Here is a 15,733-nt window from a genome sequence, read left to right on the forward strand (position 1 = left end):
GAACATTTATTATCATTGTTGGAATTTTCTCTGGATTTCCAAAATGTTCAGTTGCAATCCTTTCTTTGCTACAGAAAGCTGCAGTCTGGATTTTGTTAAAAGTGTATAAAGTAAACAATGGTATTATGATGAATTTCAGAGTGTGGAATTTTATATACGTTCAGAGAGAGAGAGAGAGGGTGTGGAGGAACATAAATCACAAACATAACAGCCTCCAAAAGATTATATGGAAATATGTCTACTATATGACGTGTTATATATGAGTGTGTGCACACACACAACCTTTCTTTAACACAACAAACTGAATAGGCTCTGAAGGAGCTCATATGGGCTACTGAGGACTCTTTTAATTAAGCATTTTGTACAAAAAAAGATAAGATGTCAAAATGCAAAAGACCAAGTTCCCTGCTGATATAAATTGGCACACTTGTATTGATTTCAGAACATAATGTTTCATCCTAGGATGAGAAAAAGACTTGTCCATTTCCTTCTTTACCTTTTTATTCCTCCAGTATTAATGTGATACAGACTTAACAAAGTTTTAGGCACTAAGAGTTTCTTCTCTTTTATTAGTAATGGTAATTACTAACAAGATTGGTATAACCATTCTTTCCTTTGAAGATTCACTTCCTTGTATACTTGTATAGACAATACTAATAGTTGTCATATTCCTCCAAATGTGAATGTACAGCTCAGAATTTTGTATTAACAGGCTTCACTATTTCACAACTATTAACCCTTCCTCCCTCACTTTTAAACACATCTCTGTATTCTTCAGAGAATGTAAATCCTAGCTATTACTGAGCAATGTTATTCTCCCCTGCTCCCAATTTTACTGTTTTTGTATTTTTGTATGGGGAAAATAATGGAGATTATACGATACAAAGATGTTTTTACATCTGCATGAACACTGATTTCTTTAGCCTTTAAAGGCAAAATTGATAGTGAGCACTCAGGGTGGATAGTTGCATGTAGAAAAGAATATGCACACAATTGGCATTGACCAGGCAACCCACATTTCTTACATATGCAGGTTAAGTGCTAACTTTTGAAAGTGTGGCCCTCAGTGTATCTTGCCATATACTCTATCACTACTATAGCTCTTCGGGGTGGGCGGGGTGAATCACCTTTTATAATCTCGTCTCAGCCTAAGCTATGGTGGAGCTACTGCTCCTTCAGAATCCTCTAGTTGTGACTAAGATCTCTTTAGGCCAGATTCTCAGCTGTGCACAGTTGAGTAATAAGAACATAAAAACAACCATACTGGGTCAGACCAACGGTCCATCTACCCTGGTATCCTGTCTTCTGACAGTGGCCAGTGCCAGGTGCTTCAGAGGGAATGAACAAAACAGGGGAATTATCAAGTGATCCACCCCTTGTTATTCAGTCCCAGCTTCTGGCAGTCAGAGGTTTCGGGGTACCCAGAGCATGGGGTTGCCTTCCTACCATCCTGGCTAATAGTCATTGATGGACCCATACTCCATTATTTATTTCTGTTTTTAAAACAGTTATACTTCTAGCACCATCCCCTGGCGACAAATTCCACAGGTTGACTGAAAATAAGGGCATGAAGGAGCCAATTGTGGCTCTTTGATTCCAGAGTTGTTTCTACACTAGGCCTGATATAGGTTAGCTGAGCTCTAGCACAGCTCAGGATTGTGACTAATATCTTTGTGTGTGTTCTGGACAGCACTCAGATACAGAACTGTCATACTTAAAGAGTTTTTTTTCCTGTTTGATTTCTGTGATATAAACAAATTGAACATATCATTTTGATTTAAATGCATGTCGACAATTTAGGGAACTCTGGTGTTTGAAGACATCTGTCTCTACAGATAAATGCTATGGGCTTGATCAAACGTGTATTGAAGTCAATGGGAGTCTTTTCATCGACTTCAGTGGTCATTGGATTATTCCCTCTCTCTGCTAGGCAGCTTTGCATTTTCTTAAAAACTAAGCTCAGCTACTACTGCATTTCCCATGCCATGAAGTAGCTGCGGGAATCCATTAGCATGATAAAATTCTATAGAAACAATATCCCTTTAAAAAAAAATTCTCACATTAGTCACTGCCTCTGTATTTGGATTTTGACCATTTTTCTTTCAGAGCAGCCACAAATGGCCTTGTGATTTAGTAAAGAAAAAATATTTGAAAACATAAGAAAAATGGCAGAAAAGGAAAAGGTTACGGTGACATATGCCATGAAACATGGTACTTTCACAAAGTACAGGCCTGGACATGGGATATGTCAGGCAAGCCTCTTCTCAAAATAGCTATTAACCCATATAAAAGAGCAGTGCTGCTTTTGTGTTTTCAGTAATATTAATAATGACTGCATGTGAGCAGCGCATCTTAGAGTACCTGGGTCACTCAGAACACACAAGGTCAAGGGTTTCACTGACAGCAACAAATGACTTCCAGGAGAATGCTCAAAACCTGGAATGTTTAGAACTTTAGAGAGAGGTCAGGAAAGTTCATGCAAGCACCAGTCTCCTGCTCAGACTACAGAGGCCTTTTCCTGTTCCAAAACAGTGAAAATGATGTCTTTCAAGAGTCAGACACTCTTCCCGGTGAGTGAATTGTCCAAGTTGTTTACAGATTTCAGCTGTAGAGAGAACCAACTACAACAAATACTAGAGAACTCCAACCACTGGAGGGCAATGATCAAGGCAACTGGATCAAACCTCCAGTTGGAGTTTCAGAAGTATCTGATTTTGTGAGAAGAAAGATAAAACAACTTAACCAGAAAAGCAGTGATATGTTCCCCTCTGACACTGTTTCCCCCCTGTGGTTTTGAGACTGTATCCGTAAAAGAGGCTCTGCTTTGGTTACCTAAGTGGTTCTGTTGTGCTTTAGTCATGAATGACATGATTCTACTAATATTGCTGTATAAAAAAGATCTATTACGCCTTATCAATCTGATGGAATGTCTGCTGGGAAAGTGTCCCATTTTAACTGATTTAAAGAGCCTTAGCTATAAAGAGCTATTAATGTTAAATAAAACCACCACTTCACTTTCACAGTCTTTGCCTTCCTCCTACCGCACAGATATCAACATTGCCACCAAACTACCTCAATCCATATTTTCTTGACTGATAACGTGATGCTATTATAGTAACCCTTATTACTCGTTATTGAACAGTAAGAAGTATGTTTTCAGTACCATGGCTGGAGGATTATACACAGACTCATTTGGGGACTCATTTGGGGTTATAAACAACTCATGGAGGCTGAATAGAGGATCTTCTGGTGCTACAATAAGTTGTAGTAGACAGGAGTAATGGACAACATGTGGCAAATGAAAGTTTAGGTTGACAATCTTTAAAAATATCATAATTACAAGTTTAATAAGACTGTGGAACAGTCTTAAAATGGAAGCCTTATCTCCTGAGATTTAAAAATGGGGGGGAAAAGAGGCTAGAAAATATACTTATAGGAAACAATCCTGCATTTAAGACCTGACTGAAGTTTTCCCATTCAAACTGCTTTTTGATGGAAAACTTGCAACTTTTGTAGAGTCTCTTTTCTGTAGAAAATGTCAGCTTTTTATCAAAACCTTTTGGATTTCAGCTGAATTTTCTGATGAAAAGTCAATTTTGTACAGAGAAAATTCCTATTTTCAAATCACTTTTAGCTTTTTCCTAATGCACAATCTGAATTTAGCTCAGAAAAATGACATATTTGAAGTTTTGTTAAATGCTTGACAATTCCAGGCTCTTCCCAAAAATTTAAAAACATGTAAATAACTGAGAAACTTAACCTGGATGAAGCATTAACAAATATACTTCTGCATTGACATAGGAATGAAGTAGCTTGGCTAATTTTCAATTTTAATGATTAATTTTTTTTAAATGTTAAATAATGGATCACAACAACCTCTGAAGGCAGAGAGGACCTAGAGTCTGACTATATGGTATTACAGTTAAAGAGACAAAGGGCCAAAGGCTGGGTTGTGTTAGGGAAGGTTGACACTGCTTCACTGGCACAAAACTGCCGTAAAGATGGCACCCCCTGCCACTGGATGATTTTGCTAGCACAGAGGGATCCTCAAATGGTGTAGAGCCATCATAGTTACTACTATACCATCACCACCCCTCTCTGAAGATGGTGTGGGATGGGGTAGTGAGGGCACATGGGACAGCCATATGCTCCAATGTATCCTGGCAGCCGCGAAAGACTACTGGAGCTGTTGGCAGCCAGCACAAGTTAGAAGGGGTAACTGGATCAGCATAGGATGGCTCCAGGATGAAAGGAGTCAAGGGTGACTTAAGCTCATCTTTGCACCCTCTTCCATAGCTCCACTGTGAGCTCTTTAACCACAGCTGAGGATCTGGCCCTTACTGTTATTTATTGAAAGCTTTACTTGTGCTGAATTATGCCTCTGCACAATCACAAGAGAAAGGTTCCTAATCACCACTCGCAAGCGGGTGAGTAGGTTTTTCAAGTCCTGCCTTAAATGCATCTTTGAGGTTACTGTAATAGTCAGACATGAACGGCAAAATCCCAGCCCCATTAATGTCAATGTCAAAACTCCTATTGACTTCAATGGGACCAGGATTTCACCCAAAGTGAATAGACTAAGTGATGTAGATAACATCCACCAAAAGAAAAAGCTGACAACTTGGTTTGGATAGGTGAGTAGAAAATGTTTCCTCCTATATCTCAAAGTGACAGAGTGATATTCAGTTTGTAAAGTAGCCAGATAAAAGGATGCAATGTAGCCATTTCGTCCCTAATTATGTTTTATTATTTATACACCCATTGTATCAATATTGTTTTAATCGCTCTTTCAGAGCGGCCAAGGTCACGGTTTTCACAAGGGACTAGCAGTTTTGGGTGCCTCCTTTTTTAAATTGCCCAGCGTGAGACATGTTAAAGGAGCCTGATTCTCACAGAGCAAACATTCAGTGCTTTCTGAAAAATCAGCCCTCTTTAAGATATCTCAAATTTGGTAGATAAAAACTGAGGCAGCCAAAATCACTAATCAGAATTTTGAAAATCTTGGCATACCTAAAGATTCATCAGAATCTGACTAAATAATCTCTATCATGTAGACCAAACAACTACCATCAATTGGTGTGGTCAATGATGTCATCCTAATGGAATCTTTTACTCGACCTTTACATAGCCCTCACTCAGACTGAATCCATTAGGATAACCCCAGTGATCATATCAACTGATTAATATTTATTTGACCAATTAATTTAAGTGTTGGTTCTTCTGAATTGGTGATTTTTTAAACAGGGAAATTACATGAATATTTCATATAATTTTCTTCTGACTTGAATATTAATGTCAGAAACACGGAAAGCCTTAAGAACCCGACTTTGACAGCCTGCAGGAATTTTTGTAGGTGTTATTCTTTGTGAAACATGAGTCTTTTAGGATCATTATGACCTTTTTGGTCTCATATAAATAATGCCTCCAGCTGAGGCACAGGAAATCCAAATTGCCTTTCAATTTAAATCACAGGAAACTCTGATTCTTTACTTATCTCAAGCAAAGTTAATAGAAAACAGCTGCATAGCCTCTCTTAAAATGTTATATTGGATGTTTCTCTACTAGTGTTTCTTTCTTTGGAGTGTTTGGTTAAAATGAAATCATTCAGCTACTTTTTTCCATGTTAATACTGCATTTCAATAGCTTTCAATGAAATACTAATCCTCATAAATTAGCTCCCACTATTGGCAGTAGTATTACTGATAATGACAGGCAAAAATTCAAACTTGGATCATAAGCTGTTTATACTAGAGCTGTGTAGAAGGGGCACCATTGCCTTCCAAGTATCCTCTTGCAGCCAAGTTGGGGGTGTGCTGTGTCCTGCCTCAGTTTCCCCCTCAATGAGGTCACTTAAGCAGCCTGGTCAAGGAGAAACCAAAACATTCTACTTTATAGTAATATACTTCCCTTTACTAAAGCCTTCTAAAAGGAACACTTGTACAATTATTTAAAGGCTCATACCTCATAGACCAGATACAACTTAAATCACAAAATAAAGTCTCTGGGTTCCAGGAGCAGCTCCTTCTACTCCATGACCTCAGGCTTCTCTGCTTTCTGGAGAGCTCTGCAGTTTCTCCCAGGTCTCCCTGCCCAGAGAGTTTTTTCCTAGCTCAGTGTCCCTGGGAGCTCCCTCCTCTGGAGCTTCCTTTCTCCTCAGGAGCTTTTCCAACTGACTTCTTCTAAGCCTTGTATTAGGTCCAGGTGCTCCTTACTTACCTGCCTTCTAGCTTCTTAGGCAGTTAGCTATCCCCAGCTGGACCTGGGTTGGCTCATTTCCTTCCATAGAGCCTGTCACAGATAGGCTGGCCAGACCTGTGACTATGTGATCAAAACATGAAATTTCTGTCCCACAGGAAATTCAATATTTTAAAATTGACTTTTGTCCAGAATTTGGATGTAAAGCTGAAATATCAAAACTTTCAACCCAACCTACTATGAACATTTTGTTTTGGTTTTTCTGGAAGAAAATTTTGCCAAAAATCAATCTTTTCCCCCAGAAAATTTCAACCAGCCCGAATTTCTACGACAAATAAAACTGTACTAACCATGGTCAGTTTCATTTTAAGATGCAAGCATTGTGGCCTCATGGATGTCCCTCATCAAACCTCATCAATTACCTACTTTTTGCATGTGCAGTATAACGTGGTAGAGTTTGCCCATGATAGCGGCAGCAGGAGAGGCTGGGCAAAACATCCTGTTTTTTCAAATGAACACCTTCGGCTCCCTATGCCTTCATAAAAATTGCTGTTGATTGTCAAAGAAGAGATGGCATGTGTACTGCAAATAGGAAGAGGAATTGTGTAGGGTGGTCCCATGAGATATAATTCAAATCAATTCATCAAGCAAAGGAAAAGTTAGGAAAGATATCAGAAAAACTGCTACTGATGACCCCTTTTTAGATCTGTGGGGTACAATGCACTGGTGATGGTGCTAAACATATTGCCCAGGAACTTGTAATAAAATAGCCTTGCCATGTATACTGATAATTACAACAATGAGTTTAAAATAGAGTTTAAATGTTTACTTCTTGTTTTATATAAAAGTCTGTAGTACTCAGTAAACATCCCATAGCACCTCTGAGAAATGCAAAAATCCATAGATTGGTTAAGTGTGCCCAGAGAGCTTTTAAATTTGAAGGCATGTTGCTAGTTCAGAAATAGAGACCCAATTATTTGCAGGTGAAAACAAATACAGGGCTGGAAATCTGGTTCTACAAGCATATGCTACATACTGAAAATGTATTGGGTTCGCTTTTACTCTCAACTACACCAGTTTTATACCATTAACTCCACTCAGTATGTCTACACTCTGACCTGGAGGTGTAATTCCCAGCTTGAGTAGATGTACCTGCACTAGCTTTGATCAAGCTAGTGCGCTAAAAGTAAAAGTTTAACCGTGGCAATACAAACAATGGGAAGGGCTCATCACCCCGAGTATGGACCTGTCTGAGACTCCAGGTACATATTGGGGCAGCTAGTCCCTCCCACTGTTTGCACTGCCACAGCTACACTTCTGTTTTTAGGGTGCTGGCTCGATCAGAGCTAGTACTGGTATGTTGCCTGGAGTTGGACACAAAACCTCCAGCTCGAAGTTTAGATATACCCACTGACCTCTGTGGGATTACTCCTCATTCACAGAAATATACCAGAGAGGAGAATGTGGCCCCTTCTACATTTTCACAAAGACAAAGTTGGTACCTTTATAATGTCAAAGTTGCCATCTGTTTTCAGTGTGACACAGAAAGCTACTGTTTTCATCTGCTTTAATTTTTTATAAACTTACTACATTCATATCCCCCATCCTGCATCAATAGTACACAACCGTCAACATACACTTACCCTCATGCTCTGTATAATCATGTCGGGAGTTAGCTAATAAATCTTTAATTCATAGGCTATTTGCCATTGAAAGTCCTTGTGCTCTGCAATGACTAAGCTTCTCAGCAGATCATCATCCCCAGCTCTGAAGAATATGGAAAAGTTTTTCAATAAAAAAAATCCCTGCTTTCTAAAAGGTTTAGGGACCAGTTTCTAAATTTAGTTAAACCAGTGTTGAGCTGAAATAAGTCCCTTGGTATCAAAGGAGTTCTGCTCTCTGTCACACTGGTGTAAAAAAATCAGAGAACTCCATTGGCTTAACTGGAGTGTCTGAATTTACATCAAAATGACTAACCTGGCCTGAAGTGTTTGAGAAGTTCATTGCAGTCAGTTATTTTCTTGCATTCATGCGAGTTTAATCCTTTAGAGGACTGTTTTCCTCTTTTTTGAATGATTGTGAAAATGAAAATATCTAAATAAATTGTTGCATCATTAAAAGTATAAGGCTGTTCTCTATTTTCTAGTCCCTTCAGCAGCGTCTAGACTAAATAAAAAAGAAAAAGGAAGTAAAGTGTTTCTGCAGAGCTAATTCCTCCTGAACCATGTATCGGTACATGCTCAGGGTCAGTTCTTATAAAACCCTGCTTGTTATTTTTAACAGGCTACCAGCTCTTTTCCCTAGGGGTCACATAAATGCCTCTTTACTTGATGAACATACACAGCATCCCATAGCAATGATGGATGGAAATGGCTCACATGTTACAATGTTATCTTGTATGATGATCCCACGTTGTCTCTTTCTAAAATATATTGTCACTAATGTTCTCCAGCAGCATCCTTGTCTGCTAAATAAGCCTTCTGCATTAAGCTACAAAGTAATTTTGCACTTAAGATAAGAATAAGTAAAAGCTGTTAAGACAACTTATATTTCTTCATTGCCTTCCTGGCAATAGGTCTAAACAAGCAGGCAAAATAGACTTTGTTAGGTTAATGCCATGAGCTGGGGTTGTAGAGAAATACGACAGCATTGAGGAGAACAGCAACAGCACAGGAGAACTGGAGCAGTCATCCTCATTAAATATTTATCCTCAGAAAGCAAAAGCAGTTATACAGCAACGCAGATGGCCGAACAGCCTCCATTAAAAAATGAAGCTATATGGCTTTATAAAGAATATGGAAGAGGAATGAGAAAGAGAGGGACTGTGCTGTGAAAATAATTGCCTTGAATGGCAGAGGGCAGGAATCTTTAGAAGGAGGAAGCATTAGCAACAGGGAATTCATTATGTACGATGAGGATAGGAGCCCAGCATTGTAACATAAGATAAAACAGTGGGTAACCTGCTTAAGGGGCTTCTTTTCCCCACAGTTAATGCTGGCATTTGCCCTGTCTTTACATGTTTTGATGTGCAGGTCTTATAGGAAATATATATGTATTTGGGACCCACAGGTTCTGGCGTTTTTCGGTGCCTGTTTTTTAAACAGACATAAAACTTTTCAGTGGTAAGTAGAGTAAATACCAGGCAAGCTTACTCTTCTTTCCAAACTGCACAAAATCTCTCATGGAATTGCTTCAATTTTTCTTAAATGCAGGAATTTTTCTCTGGGGATTTCAACTTTTCCAGGAACAAACCACCAGCCACCCAATTTTCTCTGTTTAATGTCAGATTCTCCTAGTCAAGCCCAAGTGGGAGCATTTATAGAAATGGTCGTGAGGAGCTCCAGACACTGCACACTACAGCTTGGGGGAGGGGGGGGGGGGGAGCAGATTTTTCATTTTGTTGGAAAGAAAACAAAAATTGAAATTTCACTTGAAAAGAAACTCAAAAAATTGTTTTGGGTCGATTGATACTTTGTTTTGATAAAACTGAAAATGTTTCATTTAGATTTTGACTTTATTTTAATAGTATGTTAAAAGTGGTTACAGAACAGAACACTGAACTGTTCCATTCCAAAAGATCAACACATAGAATCATAGAATCATAGAATATCAGGGTTGGAAGGTACCCCAGAAGGTCATCTAGTCCAACCCCCTGCTCAAAGCAGGACTAATTCCCAGTTAAATCATGCAAACACTTGCAAACACATTTCATGTCAACCTTCTCAAAATGTTTTTTCAGTCTCTTTCCAAATGAAATTGTATCTAAATGGACACGTTTTTGCAAAACATTTCCCTTTTGACAAATTGATGTTTTCTAACTGAAAAATATTCCATCCAAAAATTATTGACCAGCTGTGCTGCACACGCACACACACCCACGGCTATGGCTGACTCTTTTCTCTCCGCCTTGGGTACTTCTATGGCCTCCACTACCATAGGATCTGAGCACCCTGCAATCATTTATCCTCACAATACCCCGGTGAGGTAGGGAAGTGCTATTATCCACTGAAGCAGTGATTTGTACAAGGTCACATTAAACTCTGTAGCAGAGCAGGGAATTTGAGGCGTCTCAATTCCCAAGCTAATTTCTGAACTGCTGGACCACGCTTCCTCTCCTTTAATTGCCCTTGCTGTGTCCTATCACTACATAATGTTGACTTGTGATTGTTGGATCATATTAAAGAAGTTCTGTATTAAAATCACAAATGAGTTTGATTCCCCATAGTTTAAATTCCAGGGTATTACTAATTAAGAGGTCTCTTGGGTTTTGGTACTGTTTCTCTCCCTCTATGTGTGAAACTTGCAAGCTGCTAATTGTGTTAGTACATTCTAAGACAGAGTCTGTTCTCAAAGCAGTTCACACAGAGAGAGACTCAAAGCAATACTCTAACAACAGAAACAGCACCCAGAGACTCCCCGCCCTTTTGTTGTATTAACAATTGTGATTAAAATAGAGATAGAGGATGTATGTGGATGGATGCTTGGTGTGGATAATAACTGAATGATCAGGGAGGTGCCAGCCTAAGAATCCAGTGTCCATCGGCTGAAGAAGGCATCAAGTGGAAATAACCAGAGGACCCCCAGAGGGCAGACTGGAATCAACTCAACAGCCTCAAGAATGGGAGAACCAAAGAACAAGATAACATCTAGCAGCACGGAGCCGTCAGGAATGTGCTATCTGCTGATTGATTCAGCAACAGCATGATGAAGGAATTCCCATAGACTGGCATAGGAAGAAATTCCTATAAAAATAGACTCTAAAAAGTGAGACCTTTGGGGTCTGATTCTGCAAACCAACTTCCAGGAGCATCAGATGAGCATCTGACAAGGCCCTGCTCCCTCCTCATGTCCAGGCCACCTGGCCAGTGGCTTGGTATGAGCAACTCTAAGGCTGGTAACTATGATAACAACCTTGCAGAACCCGTGTGTGTGTGTATGAATGAATGAATGTGTGAATAAATAGGAGATTGAATGGAATGTTATAGCTATAACTAACTGCTTACTATGATTCTTTCTGTATTCACAATAAATGTGGTATTTTGCCTTTTTCCCTTTAATAAGATCCTGCTGGTTTTTATTTTATTGGTATAACATGATGACAGCCACCAAGAGAGAGATGAGCACCCTCTTTTATCCTGTAGCAACTGCTCCTGGCTTATTTAGCAACTCTAAATTATTATGGATTAAAGTGCAACCAGTTGCACAAACTAGTCCCCCAGTGGTTAATATTTTGCAGGCTGTGGCTAAAGGCCAGGTTCTGTTAGTTACATCAGTGTAAATCCAGAGTTACTCCACTGACTTCAGTGAATAACTCCAGATTTACACAGGTGGAAGAGAGCAGATTCAGCCTGAGTTATATAAAAATAGCAACAAAAGAAAATAAGTAGGTGCTTAGATGGTTAAATCAATTATTTAAATAGCCAAATTAAATAGCACAACTGGAGCTATCTTGGCCACCTTCCTAGAGTTCACAAATACACACACAGAAGCCCTGAATTACAGAAGGCAGCAGCTCTTAGCCTGTCTGTAACTTGTTTAACCCAAATATTTGTATAGTTCATCCTTTTTCTTACTTGGTCATTTTTTTTAAAACTAGATATTTATATGGCTGTACCTTTTATCACTTGCCTTTTGTTATAGGTTTTCCACCTTGCTTTATGACTTTTTCTAATGCTAAGACTGTTTTTCTAACTTCTTTAGGGTTTGTATTTTGTTTGTTTTTTAACAATTGAAATATTTTGGATCTCATGTAACTTTACTAGGGTTTCCTCTCATTTACTTTTGCTACAGTGTGATCAAGATCAGAGTAAATCATCTTAACTACTGTGTGGTCTAGCAATACACAGAGGCCAGTTTATGTATGTTCATATTACAATGATCTTTTGCTATCTAGCACTTCGTTCCCTAAATGACATGTTTTAATGTCTGTCAATTGTTAACTTACTATCATTGAAAGAGGTAAGACCTGCTTTCTGAGTTTCTGTTCAGACTTCTTTGGGGGTTTTTTCTGGTTCCTTTCCATCTAGGTTTTGGATAAAATAAATGGACAATGCTCACAGATGCATGAGAGATCTCTCACTCCTAATACCACCATTCTCTCTGGCTTTCCTTTTTTGGTAATGTTTGCTTTGGTTCTAGACATGAAAAACTATCTGACGGCAGAGTGCCTTGATGTTTGCAAGCATGGAAAATTCCAGTCTCTCCATTAGTTTATTTACTGCAGTTTATTGGTAACTAAACTTTAGATTTTAATGGCTGCAGCTAGTTCTGTTTATTTTTAACATTTTTTTTTTTAAATAAAGCTTTGCTGCTCAGAAGCCATTGAATATATTGGTTAAAGAGCCAGAGATTTTGGAACAGTGAAATCAAATGCTCCAATTGCAAAACAGTCAAACATTGGTGACCATGTTTTCTTAAAAGCAGTTCAAGGGGTGACTTGCCTCTGATGGCATAATTACTCTCCACTGAGAGACTGACTTCTGCTCCTTAAACTCAAAAATGATCTGCATTTTATATTTAAAAGTCCTGCCAGACTTGAAATTGTTATCTGTAATTTCTGGCAAATAAGAGTTGTCAAACTTCACTTACCAAGAGTGTTTTGGTAAAGTCTGTATTATAAGATATCTGTTGAGGGCAGGAAAGAAAGACTTATCCTTTGTACAAAAACTGAATTCTAAGAAGGAAGCTTTATAATTATCTGATACTGTGGTTTAGACATAACACAGCTAGGTTTCAGTATTAAGCTCTTGACTAGCTTTAAATCATAATTTAATAGACTTTGGTAAAATTCTTTCGGTGGCCTTTATAAGCACATGAACAGCCACCTGCTTAGAAACCTCTTTAGAATTTAAGTATTGTTTGTTTTTAGTGCTAATTGAATTATTAAATAATATGATTCAATTACCATCCAATATTTAGACTAACTTGTTGATTTGCATGTTGTAAGATTATTTTTATTTTAGTTAATATTATTAATACTAGCTCAACTTTGGGGATACCTTTTCTTGATTGATGTGTTTAATTAAATTTAGAAAAGGATATGGATTCACATTTCTTTCAGTAAGCAATGTGGGTCCAGAACCTTTGAGTACCTGGGTGGAAAGCAGCTGGTCAACATGACCCAGCTTCTCCTAATCAGCCTTTCTGTTAAATCACTTCCTTCCTTCTGTTCTCTGCCTTTGGCACATACTAGTCCTGTGGGCTGTTATCTTTTGGTCCAATTTTGGTTGTTGGGTTTAGTGTGTGGATGCTGGGTGGCATTGGTGGCCAATAATATACAGATCAGAGTAGATGATTGGGTGATCCCTTCTGGCCTTAAGCTCTATGACAATCTCTTTGTGCCTCTGTTCCTTCAGTTAGGTGGAGATAATAGCGTACATTTTCTCCTACCCTTTGTCTGTCTTGACTATTTATATTGTAAGAAGCAGAGACTGCTCTTTAATATGTTTGTACAGTATTTGGCAGGAAGGTTCTGTAATTCAAATAATAAGGGGGTAATTAGAGGGATTTCTTCTTAATTTAGACATTAGCTGTGGGTCTTATTTTTATACCCCCTCCTCTAACAGTTCTCCTGCTGTTGTGGACATGAACAAACCTGACCTCTATCTGTACCTTTGGTCTATGAATACTTGCACACACAGGTGTTAGTGCCCAGATCCTCAAAGGTATTTAGGCACCTAACTCCTATTGATTACAATAGGCATTTGAGGATCTAGGCCTAGGTTCGTAAATAGGCATACGTGCATGCACAAAACTGTCATGAGGGTAGACCCCAAATTGCATCCTGACCCAGAGTTAATACTGCATGGACAAAATTCTGATGGACCACTGGGGAAGGTGGGCCAAAGTGTTTCTGAATCACTACTTTGAGGCTCTGTCTAGTTGGAAATCAGTATTTCTCCTCACACCTGGAAATGCGTTTTGAGGACCTGGGTGCCATTTTAATTTCATTTTTAGCACTTACTGTTTGCAACTTTTCCAGTTCAAGTGCAGTAGTTCCTACAGCAGAACGAGCACATGCTGTGGTTAACATCCCCTTTAGCCTATCCACATACATTAATTTGGGAAGAAAGTTTCATGACTTGGCAAACAAGCTGTTTACTATGTGTCTTTATTTTTCTTCTGAAATGTTATGACAGTATTGCTAAATTGCAGAAACTCCATGAATTTTAATCACTCTTAATAGCTGATAAAGCAGTTTGACTTTCACATATCCCTAAAACCAGTTCAGTATAATAGAACTACTGATTAATTCTCATTTGCCTAACTAGGGAGTTGGATTTTCATAGCGAGAGTGCAAGATGTCTATTGTCTGAATACAGCAAAATGCTCTAGAGGATACACTAGAAGATTATCAGGGATTCCCACATGTTTAGCTTGTGATTCTAATGCAGCTTCAAGTTGCTCAGGCAATTATGTTGGTGCTGGTACTGAATCATTTGAAGACTTTTTGCTAAATATGAACTTGATCACAGTGTTTGCATTCCATGAGTACTTCACACAGTTTAAAGTGTACTTGACCTGACATTTTCACCTTCTTAACAAGCTTTGTAGACTGTTTGTTCAGGCAGGCTGATCTAATGGTTAGAGCAAAGAACAGATACCAAAAGTCAATTTCTAATCCCAGCAGAGCCACGAATTTACTGTGTGACAATGGGCAAATCACTTGACCTTCCATGCCTCAGTCAGCTAAATTGAACATTAGATTTAAAAAGAATAAGACCTGCTTGAAATTGAAATACTCCATTTAAAAAGAGCTTTTCCTTGTTCAATAAATGACTCTTAAAAGATTAGGTTAGCATGGTGAATGTTGCGTAATACTAAGAACAACCAATAAATGTCAGGATTTTATGTAAAGATTTTGCTGATACGAGTTTTCCAAAATATAAGCTGAGTGGTGCATAGTCAGGACACATCACTGGCATAATAAAGCCAGGCCAACAAGAACTCCACCACATACAGTCCAACCAACACTTCTTGAAAGCCCAGTAACTACAATTTACAAGGATTTAGTCTAATCTCATATTCTGATGGGAACTTTTCTTTGCATGGGTAATTGTACTGCAACTAACTGCATAGGCTTCTCTTGAGCTGGAGGGAGTTCCCATTCCTCTGACCTGGACTTGATCTCTCTGTTTTAGCATGAGAGCTCCCTGCAGCTCAATAATAATGGGCTAGAGCCTCAAGAAACTAAGAACTTCCGCAGTTGGCCAATCAACAAAGGCTTATTCAGTTCAGTGATGGCTTAACAATATTCTGATCTTAAATATGCAAACAATTACAGTTCTGGGCTTGGCAAGCAAAGTATTGGATATATCAATATATATTCACTATTGCCAGAGGTCTGCAGACTAGAGGGAATGTAGGGGAAGGGGCTATACCTGGGGTTTCAGTTTGGGCCCACTATGCATCTGTTAGCATAGTGAGTTGGAACACAAACGCTGACCTATGACACAAGCAATGCAATGGGATATTAGGAGTTTGAAAAACAGGAACTTTGTGGCTCTAATTGTTGTCTCCCCTCCACCCTTTCCTGGCT

This window comes from Caretta caretta, chromosome 5 (genome assembly GCF_965140235.1).
Source record: "Caretta caretta isolate rCarCar2 chromosome 5, rCarCar1.hap1, whole genome shotgun sequence".
Lineage (NCBI taxonomy): Eukaryota > Metazoa > Chordata > Testudines > Cheloniidae > Caretta > Caretta caretta.